Below are 13,512 nucleotides of genomic sequence, written 5' to 3' on the forward strand. Positions count from 1 at the left end.
CTTCCACCCCAGCATGAAGACGCTTCGTAACTTGATAAGTGTTTTCATGTTTTTCTTATACGGACGGGGACAATTCCCCCCTGTATCTTCTCATCCTTGAGTACTCACCTCAACCGACACCTCCTTCAGAAAATCCTCCCTGATATCCATCATCCTCATTCCCTCCCTTTCCACAAGCTCGGTAACTTACCCCTCCGTTGACCTCCCCAAATAGCTATGCAGCTATCACCGCGCAGGCCCAGTTATCATGGAAGCTAATTTACTCTTGTGTCATATTACCTACACTACAGGAGAATTATAATTATCTGTTGTATTATTTATGTTTTACTACATGACACATACCCCAAAACTTAGAGGCTAATAACCCCATTTATCTACCATCTCAAAGTTACTCAAGATGAAAAATTGGTGAGTGGCCCGGCTGAGTAGTGCTGGCTCAAAACCTCTCCTGAGGTCTGCTGTCGGACGTCAGTGGGACTGCAGTCACCTCAAAGTATGACTGCGACCAGAGCGTCTGCTTCCAGGCCCTCTCATGTGACTCTTGGCAGGACGCCTCTTCCTTGATGGCCGTTGGCCAGAGGCCTTAGCTCTTCACCACACGGGCCTGTCCGTATGACAACATGGCAGCTGGCTTAAGCCAGAGCAAAAAGTCCAAGGGTGAGAGAAGCTGAAGTCACAAGCTCTTTTATAACCTAGCTTCAGAAGTGACAAACCATCACTTTCATAATCTATTAGTCACACAGACCAACCCCGGAAGGGCGTGGGAGGAGGTCAAAGGGATGTGACCAGCCAGAGGCAGGAGTCACTCGGAGGCCAGCTCGAAGGTGACTGTCTCACTGGCCTAAACTGAGTCTTGGGCCCCTTTGGATCCCCCACCGCACACTTGGGTATTATACAGTCTACTTAGCAGTTGATGGTTCATTTTGTTTAAATCAGTGAGTAAATGAATGAGACATCAACGACAATTCTGTGTATTTTCTATGCTCAATAAGTGCTTACTAGATAACTACCTCTTGCTACAATAAGGCAAGAGGCAACAGTAACCGATGTCTTAATTATAGAAGGAAAGAATCTCTGAGCGCTCCAGCTTTCAGAAAGCCATTCTCCAATAAGGTGAGTTGTAGGTAGGTAAGTTGATGGACAGAAAGATGGGGAAAGTTGGAAGGAAAGAAAGGCAAAATTCCCTCTAATCCTACCTCTCTGTTTATAAGGAAAATTATTTTGCTTCATTCTGTTTACCTTTTTCTAATTTTTTCCCCTATTCTTTAATTTCTCATAGCAAAATCGATATTAGGAAATTTTCAAGTAATTTTTAGAAAAATTCCATTATAATTTTTCTTTTTTTTTTCCTTTCATTATAATTTTTCTAAAGCAAACTAACTCATTTTCATTGTATTCCCTTGTGTATAAAGTTGTGAAATGACAATATTTTAAAAGCTGAGTTTGAGGAGTTGAGTTCAATGTAAGGAGACTTAATTTCTGTCCCTTCAGACATCAAAAATGTCAGACTTTTAATACTGTCTTTCAGCACCGCTATTGTTTTGAAGATGATGCTTGTTCTGTGCAGTTTGGATATACAGATGTCCTCTGCCTGAACAGTTCAGTAGAAACTAGGTGTAAAGTGTAAGAAGCCAGAGAGAGTGAGAGAAAAAAAAATAAATCTCTTTATTATGGTGCATAAACCTTCAGTGTGAGGGAGCTTTGCAGCTGCGCAAGGAGAAAAATGCATTCAAAACGATAATGCCAGTGTGAATAATCCTTTCCCGAATGCTGCTTGCAGACTGCTCCAGCTTTGTCAGGTGAACTTGAACCAAGCCTTCAGATTGGCCCCGTACCCATTGCACACCCTGTCTATCACCCCGGGGCATTCACCATCTTGACTGTTGTTTAAAGAGAACAAGCAATCCATCATTGAACCAGGGAGTCACTTTCTCATAGAAAAGTAAAATCAGCATGTGACACTACTCAGCCCTAGTGTTTTGCAGATTAAAATGATACATGGCGACTCACGTGTTCCTAGGAAGATTAAGTCAGTTATCTTGTTCCGCTGCCCAGACAAAAGAATTCCCCTCAAGCAGTAAGTGGAAGCTTTACAGAAACTGAAAAAGTTGGGCTCAACTGTACAGTGGTAAAACAAAATTTAACAAGAAGATAGAAACAAGAATGTTACTTTACATGTAGGCAACTTGCCTGCAAAAGATGGTACAAAGAAGAATCCATCCTGAACAGGGGGGCTATTAAATCTTTGTACAAGCCTCTGCTGTTTGAGGTGCCAGTTTTATTACCAGAGATGGATACACAATTTATTGTCTGACTGCCTTAGCAATTGATTTAAATACAGTGAAATAAATGAGCAGCCACTGGCCCTGGGGCAGTTAGCTTCCTAAGAGTAGGTTACAGTCCTGCAACTACAGTATCCAGTCATTAACACTGTTACTCCATTGTGCCATCTACACAGTGATAAAATTTTTAATGACTCCCATACAGAAATGAGTTCACAGTGGAAGGCTGGGATTATAGCCTTTAGTTCCCTACGCTGAGGCAAGTATTTATTGCATTACAGAAAACAGATTTTTAAATATTTGAATCTATAACAGTTATATTTGTTTTTAAAAGAATTTTCAAAAGGAAGAAAACTAGAGTAAGTACCAAACTGAGATTAAGTAAGTGCATTAATTACAGTCATCATAAGAAAAATTCATTTCTCTCTAAATTTTTTAACTTAAAATAATATTAAAGTTTAGTTTGTGTTCTACCATTTAGGCCTTACACTGAAAATGACACATGAGAAAGAATTCTGTTTACTTTTAGGTCCTCATGAATTTTAGGCAACACTGTTGTTAGAAATGTCTGTTTTTACATTTTGCCTATACTTTGCCACACCAAATTTTATTAAATGGTGCAGACCATTTTTCTAGTCAAAAGGGTTTCAAGTCAAAGAATGCCCTATTTTGTAACTTTTAACTAGATTTTCAAACGTTACTTACTTAGTAACCATCTATATGTTCTATACATGTCCTGCAAGAACAGATGATAGTGCTAGAGAATATATGTTTTCTGTGCCAAAGACAAACACCCGATTTAACCTTCTTTTCCTACACAAATCACCAAAGAGGAGAGGGACTATTTAAACACTTTTGTTAGACATTGGACATGGTCTTTTCCAAATAACAGAAGGACCCACAGAGCCTGGCTTTGAAGGGCCGTGTTCCCAACATGTTTTCAATAGGGAACATTCTCCCCGGGCCGAGCACCTGGATCGTGAGCAGCGTTCCCTTGGGCCGGACAGCAGTCACTGAGGCGCCTGCAGCCCAGACGCCGAGATGAGGGACGGGAGCCTCTGGCCAGCTGTATCCTTCCCCAGCCTTCAGGGCATGTCAGTGCAGCGGCCAGGCCAGGCCAGGCTAGCACGCAGGCAGGCATCATCTGAGTGGCTTTGCCCCTTTGCCCCGCTGTGGACGAGCTAGCAAGGTCCTTCAATGGGTGTGGATAAAGGTTAAATGCAGTGGGGCCCGGGGCCGTTGAAACGTACCTTGTGCAAGGCCTCAAAGCCGTAAATTGCACTGACAGCAGCAATTTAAGTTATCAAAGTCCTAGGACTTTCAGACAAGCACCAAAGGAGACCATCTGAGACCGAGCTGGATATCAGTGAGAGCTCCACAGTTCAGCATGACCTCGACAACCTACCGCAAAGAGACACGAGCTCATCCCCTCCTGCCTCTTCCTGCCACTCCATCCTGGCCGCCCAGCCTTTGCCTTGTCTGAGCTGAGCAAGGACACACACTCAACAAGCTTGAGACAACATAATCACATATAAAGTCGAATTAAATTTGGCATCTCTAAAACTCTGCGTTGCTAGATATCAGCTTTTATTACATTTAACTCTTGGTTACCAGAGGGAAAGGAAAATTGCAAGCAATCAAAAAGAAGCCTATTGTTTTAGACCCTTTCTATACAGGCCAGTAACACGCTGTTGTTGTTGTTGTCAAGTGGCTAACATACCAGCTGATGATTGGGAAATTGAGAGCTTCAAATTGCCCCATATGTCAAGAGATGTCAGATTTTTGTCAGTAACTTAAAAATTAAAAGATTGAGATGAATTAAGTGCTTTGGTCACTTGATATATGTCAGCTGTTTTACTCCCTTGGTGATTTTTGAAAATGTGCCCAAAATGCCTTGCTCAGAACTCCTACCAGAGTATATCTCAAATGCTAAAATGGTGAATTGAAAAACGTATTCAAGAAAATTTAATGTTTTATAAATTTTAAAAATCAATCCAGTCATCAAGAAAATATTTTTTTCAGGAAGCATTTTATAGTTTGGTACAGCTTACTCAGGCAATTGCTAGAAGAGAGAAGAGACTCTGCCCACTGGTTTGTGTATTTATTTTAGTGTTTTCCTTTGGAAAGACTAATTATATATTTCATCCTACTAAAAATCGATATTCCCTTTTGCCTCTGCAAAATAACGCTAGAGTTATTTTCTTTTTCAGACACTTAAGAACATCATGTTTCTTATGAAAATAACTAAGACTCAGAGAGCCACAGGCACCTAAGTCTAAACTCAAAAGTATGACCTTTCAGGAAATACACCCACTTTTTTTGGAGAAATCTGTTTAAAAATCCAGACTCTGAATAGCTGCTTCTCAGTTGGAAAGGTCACTTTAAGTGCACTGTTCACAATATTAACTAAAAATGACCCTTGTCATCACTCTCAGCATGTGGGACGGAAGAAACAATTGAAAAGACACACCCAAAAGATGGTTTCTAGAATAGGCCACTTGGATAATAGATGAGACCCTGTGAGTGCGGACCACAGGGGCGCCTAGGGCATTGTTCCTGCCGTGTGTGTGAGAGCGCTGGCTGGCTTCAGGATAACAGGACTGCAGAGAACTGCAGCAGCTCCCTGGGCCATCATCCCCAGGAGTTGAAAACCTTGTCTCAAGTTTCCTGGCTAAGCACACTCCCTCGGTAACATGTTTCAGATTTAGATGTTGCATTTTTGTGATTATAAATTCCTTCCTATGCACATATTATGGGGAGTAAATCAAGAAAAATGTTTTCATTATATGATGTCCACACAGTTTCTTCGCCTCGCTGTTTAGCTGTTGTTGGGAAGGACTTCACTAAGCAGGTTGTGCTCTGTCCTCGAACAGTAAACAGAGTTAAATTATAGAGCCAGCTCCTCGCTTGCCAGGGAGGTTGGAAAGAGCATCCTGTCTTCACTTTTCTTCCCGTGTTACCAAATCTCCTGCACCCTCTCCTCCTTCTCCCTTCCTGCCTCTCTAAAACCAAAACCATGGAAATTAAAAATCAAGAACTTCTGGCATTGAAATGATGCATGGGGCTACATACATTTTCTGGTCTTTCTACTTCTGGGAAACAAGTTTTAAGCACCAGCTGGTGGTCAGATGGTCCCTTCTAGGTCTATCTGCAGTCACTTCCTTGAAGGGAAGCGTCTGGTAAAAGAATGGTTATATACCCCAGCTCTGCCACTTCCTAGAAGAGTGATACCTAGCCTCTCAGAGCCTTTGAGTTCCCATATGTGAAATGGGTGTAAAAAGAAACACCTTGGAGTGTTATGAGGATTGGAGGTTACACATGTGAAGGACTTAGTCCAGTGGCTGGCATATCTTGGTGTTCAGTAAAGGATAGAATTGCGTTATCATTATTATCTAAACTCTTTTCTCTTTGCAGTCCTGCTGATTTTCCCAGCACCACTCTCACTAACGTTAGTGGCCAAGACCCCTTAATTACATGTCATCTTGGATTCTCCCCCAGACTCAGGGAATAGTCTTGTTTTTAAGTCGTTTCTTTTTTAAGTTTTTTTTTTTTTTTTATTGAAGTAGAGTTGATTTACATTGTTGTGTTCGTTTCTGGTGTACAGCAAAGTGACTCAGTACTTTCTTTTCCACTATGGTTTATTGCAAGTTATTGAATATAGTTCCCTGTGCTATATAGTAGGACCTTGTTGTTTATTTATATGAGGTGTAAGAATGCATACTCATTAATCCCAAACTCCTACTTTATCCTTCCCTCACCCCCTTTCCCCTTTGATAACCATAAACTTTTTTTCTATGTCTGTGAGTCTGTTTCTGTTTTGTAAATAAGTTCATTTCTGTCATTTTTTTAGTGCACTGATAAGTGATATCATATTTGTCTTTCTCTTTCTGATCTAATCACTTAGTGTGAGAATCTCTAGGTCCATCCATGTTGCTTCAAATGACACTGCTTCATTCTTTTTGACGAGTAATATTCCATTGTACAATGTATATGTACCAAGTCTTCTTTATCCATTCATCTATCAATGGACATTTAGGTTACTTCCAGGTCTTGACTATTGTAAATACTATCACTATGAATTTTGGCGAGCATGTATTTTTGTGAATTAGAGTTTTTTTCTGGATATATGCCCAGGAGTGGGATTCCTGGATCATATCGTATTAATAAAACTATTTTTAATTTTTTAAAGAGTCTCCATACCATTCCCCATAACCCCTATACAAATTTACATTCCCACCAACAATGTGAGAGGGAGGATTTGCTTTTCTCCACACCCTCTCTAGCATTTGTTATTTGTAGACTTTCAGTATTGACTGTTCTGACTGGTGTGATACTTCATTGTAGCTTTAATTTGCATTTCTTTGATAATTAGTGATGTTGAACATCTTTTCATGTGCCTATTGGCCACTTATATGTCTTCTTTGGAGAAATGTCTATTTAGGTCTTCTGCCTGTTTTTTTTATTGGGTTATTTAGGTTTTTGCTTCTAAGTTGTGTGAGCTGTTTATATATTTTAGAAATTAACCCCCTGTTGGTAGCATTGGTTACAAGTATTTAGGAAAAGTCAGTTCTAATCAGGGTATGAAGAAGTGGGAAATGTAAATAACAATGGAAACAATAGTAGGTTCCATTCATGTAGTTATTTATTGGGTTTTGGCCAAAAAGTTTCTTTGTTTTTTTCTGTAATACTGATATTTAGTCACCATTATCATGTTACCTTGAAATATATTTCAGCTGTATCAAATTACTTGTTTTTTAAGTCAAAATCATCTTCTATTGGCAAGTTCATATGATTCAGCCTAAATAATATTCAACGTGATCCTCTTGTTCCATCTCTCTTCAACCTCACCTCCCGGTAGCCCCACATCCTCCCAGCCCCATCTGACTGCAATTCCCCAGGTGTGACATGCCTTCCTACTACTGTTTCCCGAGGCTCTTTCCCAGGCCTGCAGTATCCTCCTCTGCCTCTGCTGGGAAACTCTTACCGTGCCCTTCAAGACTCAGCTCAAGTGTCACCTCGTCAAGGAGACCTTCTCTGACTCTTCTCCTGCTTCCCTCTAGTTACACATGCACACAAATCCACACTTGCACACACTTGCAGAGTCTCCATTACATCATCACAAACCTTTTATGGTGGGACCTCAATCGCCCAGTAATTACTTGTTTATGTATCTGCCTCCCCCATTAGATTATGAGTACATGAAAGCAGAGACTGTGAGTTCATTTTGTCAGCACCAGTGCCTAGACTAGCACTTGGTCGTTAATAAGGCCCTGTTGAATGAAAGAATTAAATCATTAAAAATCACAAGATTAATTAAGAGTGTAGTTTTATGATTGACCCATTGGGGCATAACTCCTGGTGTAATACAGTATTTAACGTTGTGCCATGCACGTTGCACGTGTTCCATAAATGTTTGTGAATTGAATGAATGAATGATGGCAGGTGAAAAATCTCTTAATTAGATCCAGAGGGTCCTCTTTATTTGTAAAATCCAAATAAGAAAGGCGTTCTCAGACCCTGAAAAAACCTCTGCTGCCATCTTTGTCTTACAAAAGACTCATCTGAATGATAATGAGTGTGGAAAATGGATTAGCTCCTGGGTGGACAGGGTTTTTTTCTTTATTTGTTTGTTATTTGTTTTTGTTTTTTGTCTGGGTAAAAAAAAAAAAAGATGAGTGCTCCATCACTTAGGGAGATTTAGTTCCCTCTTATTTTCCATGATTTTGATTTTAGTGTTTAAAATAAAATTATTTTGAATACATGAATTAAAATTATTTTAAAACTATAACGGTTCCCAGTGTTGTATTAAAATGTTGATTTTTATCATTATTTGATGCATCGGCCAATAATTTGACTTTGGAGAAATTGATTATTACTTATTCTTGGATTCTAGTGATAAGGCATAATTATCTCTAGGAGTATTCTACTATTATGTGGTCACATTTGTTGGTTATATAATTTTTAAGATGATTATTATAAATGTTGTCCTTATATGTATTATTACATGATGTGCTTCAAATAAAGAACTGAATTATTATAAAAATAAGCAATAAAGAAGACCTAATTATTGGTTTTGGCTCAGAAACCAAGTGTTTTAAAGTGCATTAAGAAGGGTATTTTTCAAGTTTCTTGAATTAAAGACTGTGGTCTGTCCTTTAGCCTGAGCAGCTAAGCATCATTGAGATTAAGGGTACATCATAAAACTAAAATCAAGCAAAATAGACTTCAGAAAAAAAATCATGAGGGATAAAGAGGACTTTTAATTGGGTTAGTATTGGATTTATAAATCAAATTGGGACTCTAATGAAGTGTCTGACTCTGACTTTTGGTGTTTGCTGATTGACAGCGGTGAAGCCCCACCACTCTGCCTTACCTCTCTGTCCCACATCTGGACAAGCTGTCCGGAAAGCCCAGGTGCTGTCTCCTTTGGCACCAGCAGGAGGTTAAAAGCACGGGACCCCAACCCATGGAAAGAACTCTCACACAAGCCTCATCCTCTAAACACCATAAAACCCTAAGCCCATTCTTTCAAGCCATTCTGCCCTCCTTTGGGAGGCTGCCTTGTTCTTCCCAGAAAACTTCCTTATGTGAATAATAATCTTACAACCTTTGGTACATGTGTGGCATCATCAGTCTTGACATCCAGACTGTGGATGGGGCAGGGTTCCATTGAGCATCTGCAGACTGACCACAATAGGGGGAAATTGGCATTTTTAACCATGTGAAATATTCTGATCCATGAGTACCATACATCTCTCCATGTATTTGAGTCTTCTTTAATGTTTCTCATAAATTATTTCTAGTTTTCAGCATGTACATTTTGCCCATATTTTATTAAATTTTTCCTAAGTAGTTTATATTTTGATGCTATTCATAGTCTTTGATGCTGTACATAGTATTATTTTCTTATTTCAGTCTAGCACAGAGAAATATAATTGAAGTGATATCAGCAGAATGGCAGAATGGCAGAATAGGAGTTCTCCACCTTCTTCCCCGCACAGTACATCTACTTTTGTAATCATCCACAGATAAGAACATCTTTGTTAGAGCCAAGAAGTCTGGCAGAGAAACCCCAGCATGGCATTGAAACTGAAGAATCCAAAAATAAACCATTGAAGAGGTAAGAGGAATAGTTTCACTTTGCCCACATCACTCTTCTACTAAGGTGCAGTGCCAGGAATGACCCCCCACAGCCATGATTTCTTTCACCAGGAAAACTGAGAGCACGGGTGAGTACCTGGATTCTCCAGCCAGACAGGATGCTACCCAAGAAACCCACTTCTTTTTTACCTCACCCCGTTAGTACTAAGGTGATCTGCAAGCTTGCGTGGTTGGCAGAAGTTGAGCGTGTACCAGCCAGGGCTCAGAATTCATCACAGGGATGCTGCAAACTGCTTCATGCTGCTCACTGATCCCCAGATCCTGTCAGAAAGCCCATCTGTGAGAAACCACAAATACCGTAAATCGGAAGCATTACCCTAATACAGCTCCCCCTCACTTTGCAAAAGAGCCCTTCCAAATTATATATGTGCATTTTAATCAAGGAAATCTAGAAATAATCCTTCATATTTACCTGTACTATTTCACTCCACAGTTTCTGAATGGCCATCCTAGAACTAGTGCCAAGCTGGTTGTGTCAGAATCATTCTAGTTTAAAAAATAAAAAAACAGATTCTGGGCTCTAGCCTCAATAATTCTCATCCTATAGTAAGTCTGGAAAAGGAGCTGGGAATTTATAAAATATAACACAAGGGATTCTAGTGATCAGCCCCATTTGGAGACAATAGAAACATCCATGTTTCCTGGAAACCACATTGGCCATATTAGTAATGGAAGATAAGCTTGTGGTCAACTGCAAGTCAATTCACTTAGCATTATTCCATTCTTAGCATGGTAGATAGTATTGCACCATGTGAATGTGCCATGCCTTGTTTAACTTATGCCCTATTGATGAACATTTAACTTGATTCCAAACTTTTTTCTACAAGTAATACTATAATAAACATCTGAGTATGTGTGTGTACTTGTGTATGTAAAGACAGAGAGACAATAAGAGACAAAAAGAGAATTTCTGTGAGTAGCTACCTAAAAATGGAATTTCAGCTTCAAGGGGATATGCTTTTCAATTATTGAAACAACCCCTCCAAAACCACACTATATAAGCTCCTCTCTTGTTCCATGATGTATAATATTATCAAAGGATGAAATATTTTATATCACTCTCCAAAGAATTATATAATTATAGTTATTAACTATAAATAATGTCACTCAAGTCAACGGTAGTAATGATTATTCTAAATTTTTACTAATCTGGATTTTTATACTTAAAATACTATGTATATTTGTTTCTGAACTTTGCTCCAAAGTTCAGCATGCCAAGTGCTGAGACATGGAGGTTTGAAGCAGAGAAAAGGTTTATTCAGGAGTCAGCCAAGTGAGGACAAAGGAGACCAAGTCTCAAATCTGCCTCCCCCCAGGCAAGAGGCTGGGAATATTTATGGGATGAAGCTGAGGCATGAGGAGCATGGAGAAAGGTGATCAAAAGCAAGGAAAACGTGAGATAATGGTCCTTCCATGTAGATTCCAAAGGTACAAGTCAGTTGCAAACCTCTTCGTGGGAAGAAAATGGTGGGGTTAGCACAATGTGAGGGTGGAGTTTTGGGGCTTCTAATGTCACAAGGTCACCAAGCGAACACTTGAGCATGCCCAGCTGGAGGGTCAGTGGTCTCAGCCAGCCAAAACCAGCTCAAACTAGACACAGCTGACCCCAAGTTCATGAGAGAATGTCTTGAGCAAACATTGTTCAGGCGACGTGACACTTGGAGGACATGCAGGTTTTTGCAAAAATACTCAAAGGGAAGATTCATCAGAGAAGGTAAGTTGTAGTCCATTATATATTAAGCAATTTATAGTTTAAAGGATAGCTGGTGACTACCCTTGGTTTCATATTTAGTACACATTTCCAAAAAATAACAAAATAGCAACCATTTGTTGGGACTTCCTATGTCCCAACCACATTCTGTGTACTAGCTCACTTAGCTCTATTTAGAAATAGGGAACCAAAGCTAAAATTAAGGTGACCACACAGCTATTAAATATTAGAAGTGGAGTTTGAACCCAAGCTAACTGATCCCCAAACCCGGGTATGTGATACTCTTAGTATTCAAATTTAACTTTCTATCTTACTGTGACAGAGCCATGTGAATTGTATGTGTGATACAAGTGTATTACAATATACATAGAAAGGCCTTATGGTCACCTCCACCTGTTGAAACAACTGTGTTTATAGAGCACATATCCAGAAAGGCTAACTCCCACCTAATCCACCATCTCCTTTCTCAGGTCTTCTGTATGTTCTTCAAGGCTTCAAAAGATTCTAGGTATGGCTGGAAAAGGTGAACTATTGCATTAAAAAAAAAGGATTGGACAAGGCAGACCTGTTAATAATGACCACATCTATCTACTACAGGGGCCGAGGGGAGGGTTAACATTCCAACTCCCTACTTTCTTCTTCTCAAACAAAGGAGGGGAGAACTTTTGAGATGTGTCATAATTGAGTGTAATATAAATAGGAATTTGGAACTGATGGTTATTTTGTCTATAAAAAAAACTTCCTTCCTTTGTCAGCATTAACTCAACAAATACTTATCGAGCTCCTACTATGTGGGAGGCACTGTTACAGTTGCTGGAGATAGTGTTGAAGGAAGCATGAATATGCATACACAACACACACACATACACACACACACATCCTCATAGATGTTCCAGGGAGGGGGAAGACAAGGTAAGCAAAATAAGTTAGTAAGGTAGTATACTTGTTGGTGATAGGTGTGAGAAAAATAAAGATGGCTGGACCTTTCCAAAGCAATGTACACAACTGGACAAGAATTTTAAGAATCATACATGTATTCAATACATTGTCTTTAATTGAATTAATATCTAAAAATAAGCTATAAACTTATAAAGGAAAAAATCATATGTTGACTTGGATCTCTCCAAGTCTCTGCAAGATAAGGTGAAAATCAGATCTCCTTACTAAAAGAGCCATACTTTTATTACTTTTCATGAAACTCAGTGACAGAGTAGTATACTTCATCCAGCCTTTGGAAAACAAGGAGAAGAGAACATTAGTTCATAAGGAATCAAGCAAAACTCCAAACTGCCATGCTTGGGGCTGGTTCCTCCAGGTTTTACTACCTCTCCTCTGCTCCAGAGCTCTCTGCTCTGAGACCCACCCTTCCCCCTCTTCAGCAAACCAGACCATCATGTTAATAAGAGTTGATTTGTAAATAGCGTCTCCCTCATGCCATCTCCACCCCCCTTTGGCCAGGATCCTACTTTTCTGCTCAGTGGCACAGATGCGGCTTTGAGCTGACTGGGACCAGGCAGCTATTAGCAGCAAATCCAGTGAGGGAAATTAATGAAGGGGACAACTAATAAAAGACAGCTCAGGACAGCCAGACTAACTTGCTCCGAGCAGTAATTAACTTTTTTCTTTTTTTTTTTTTCCAGCTCATGAAGGTAAATATGCCATCGGCACTGGTCCAGTCTAACTCTTCTTTATTAAAAAGGAAAGAGCAAGAGCATTCATGGGGAGCTGAGACTTAATCTATTTTTCCCCCCAAGAAGAACCATTTTAAATTACTTGTGTGATGTGTTTGTAGATCCGTGATGCCCAAATCAAGATATACCTTTAAAGATGAGAGAAAAATGAGGCAGATGAAGAATTATGAGTCTCTGAATAAAAGAAATAGTCATCTTCTACTTGGAGACAACTTGAAAGAGAAGATTTTTTTAAAGGTTTGCTTTTCTTTCCTACCTAAAATGATTGACGTTTTCTGTTCAATGCAAATGCTGACTAAATACAAGATTGGATTCAAAGTGCATGACAAGTCTTAGATGTCAGTGTTAAATATTAGCCTGGCTTGAGGGACATTTCAGTTGCCTTGCTCCAGCCTCCATCTTCCTTTTTTAAAGACACAATTATAAAAAGCAACTTACAATTTGCTTTCTTCATCTATTTTTAAAAAATCGACACAGCAGTTCTTCTGAAAATATGTCTTCTGAAAATATATGTATCAACATAAAACTGTTGAGGTTTGTCCAAAGTGTTTCTAAAAACAAACCTAAAGTATTTTATAAAAAAAAAAAAAAAAAAACTTTGAAAGTCAGAACTAGAAGAGATTTTAGAAATATCTAGTTTTATCAGGCTGAGAGACTTACCCCTGGT

The sequence above is a fragment of the Odocoileus virginianus genome, chromosome 21, assembly GCF_023699985.2.
Source record: "Odocoileus virginianus isolate 20LAN1187 ecotype Illinois chromosome 21, Ovbor_1.2, whole genome shotgun sequence".
Taxonomy (NCBI): domain Eukaryota; kingdom Metazoa; phylum Chordata; class Mammalia; order Artiodactyla; family Cervidae; genus Odocoileus; species Odocoileus virginianus.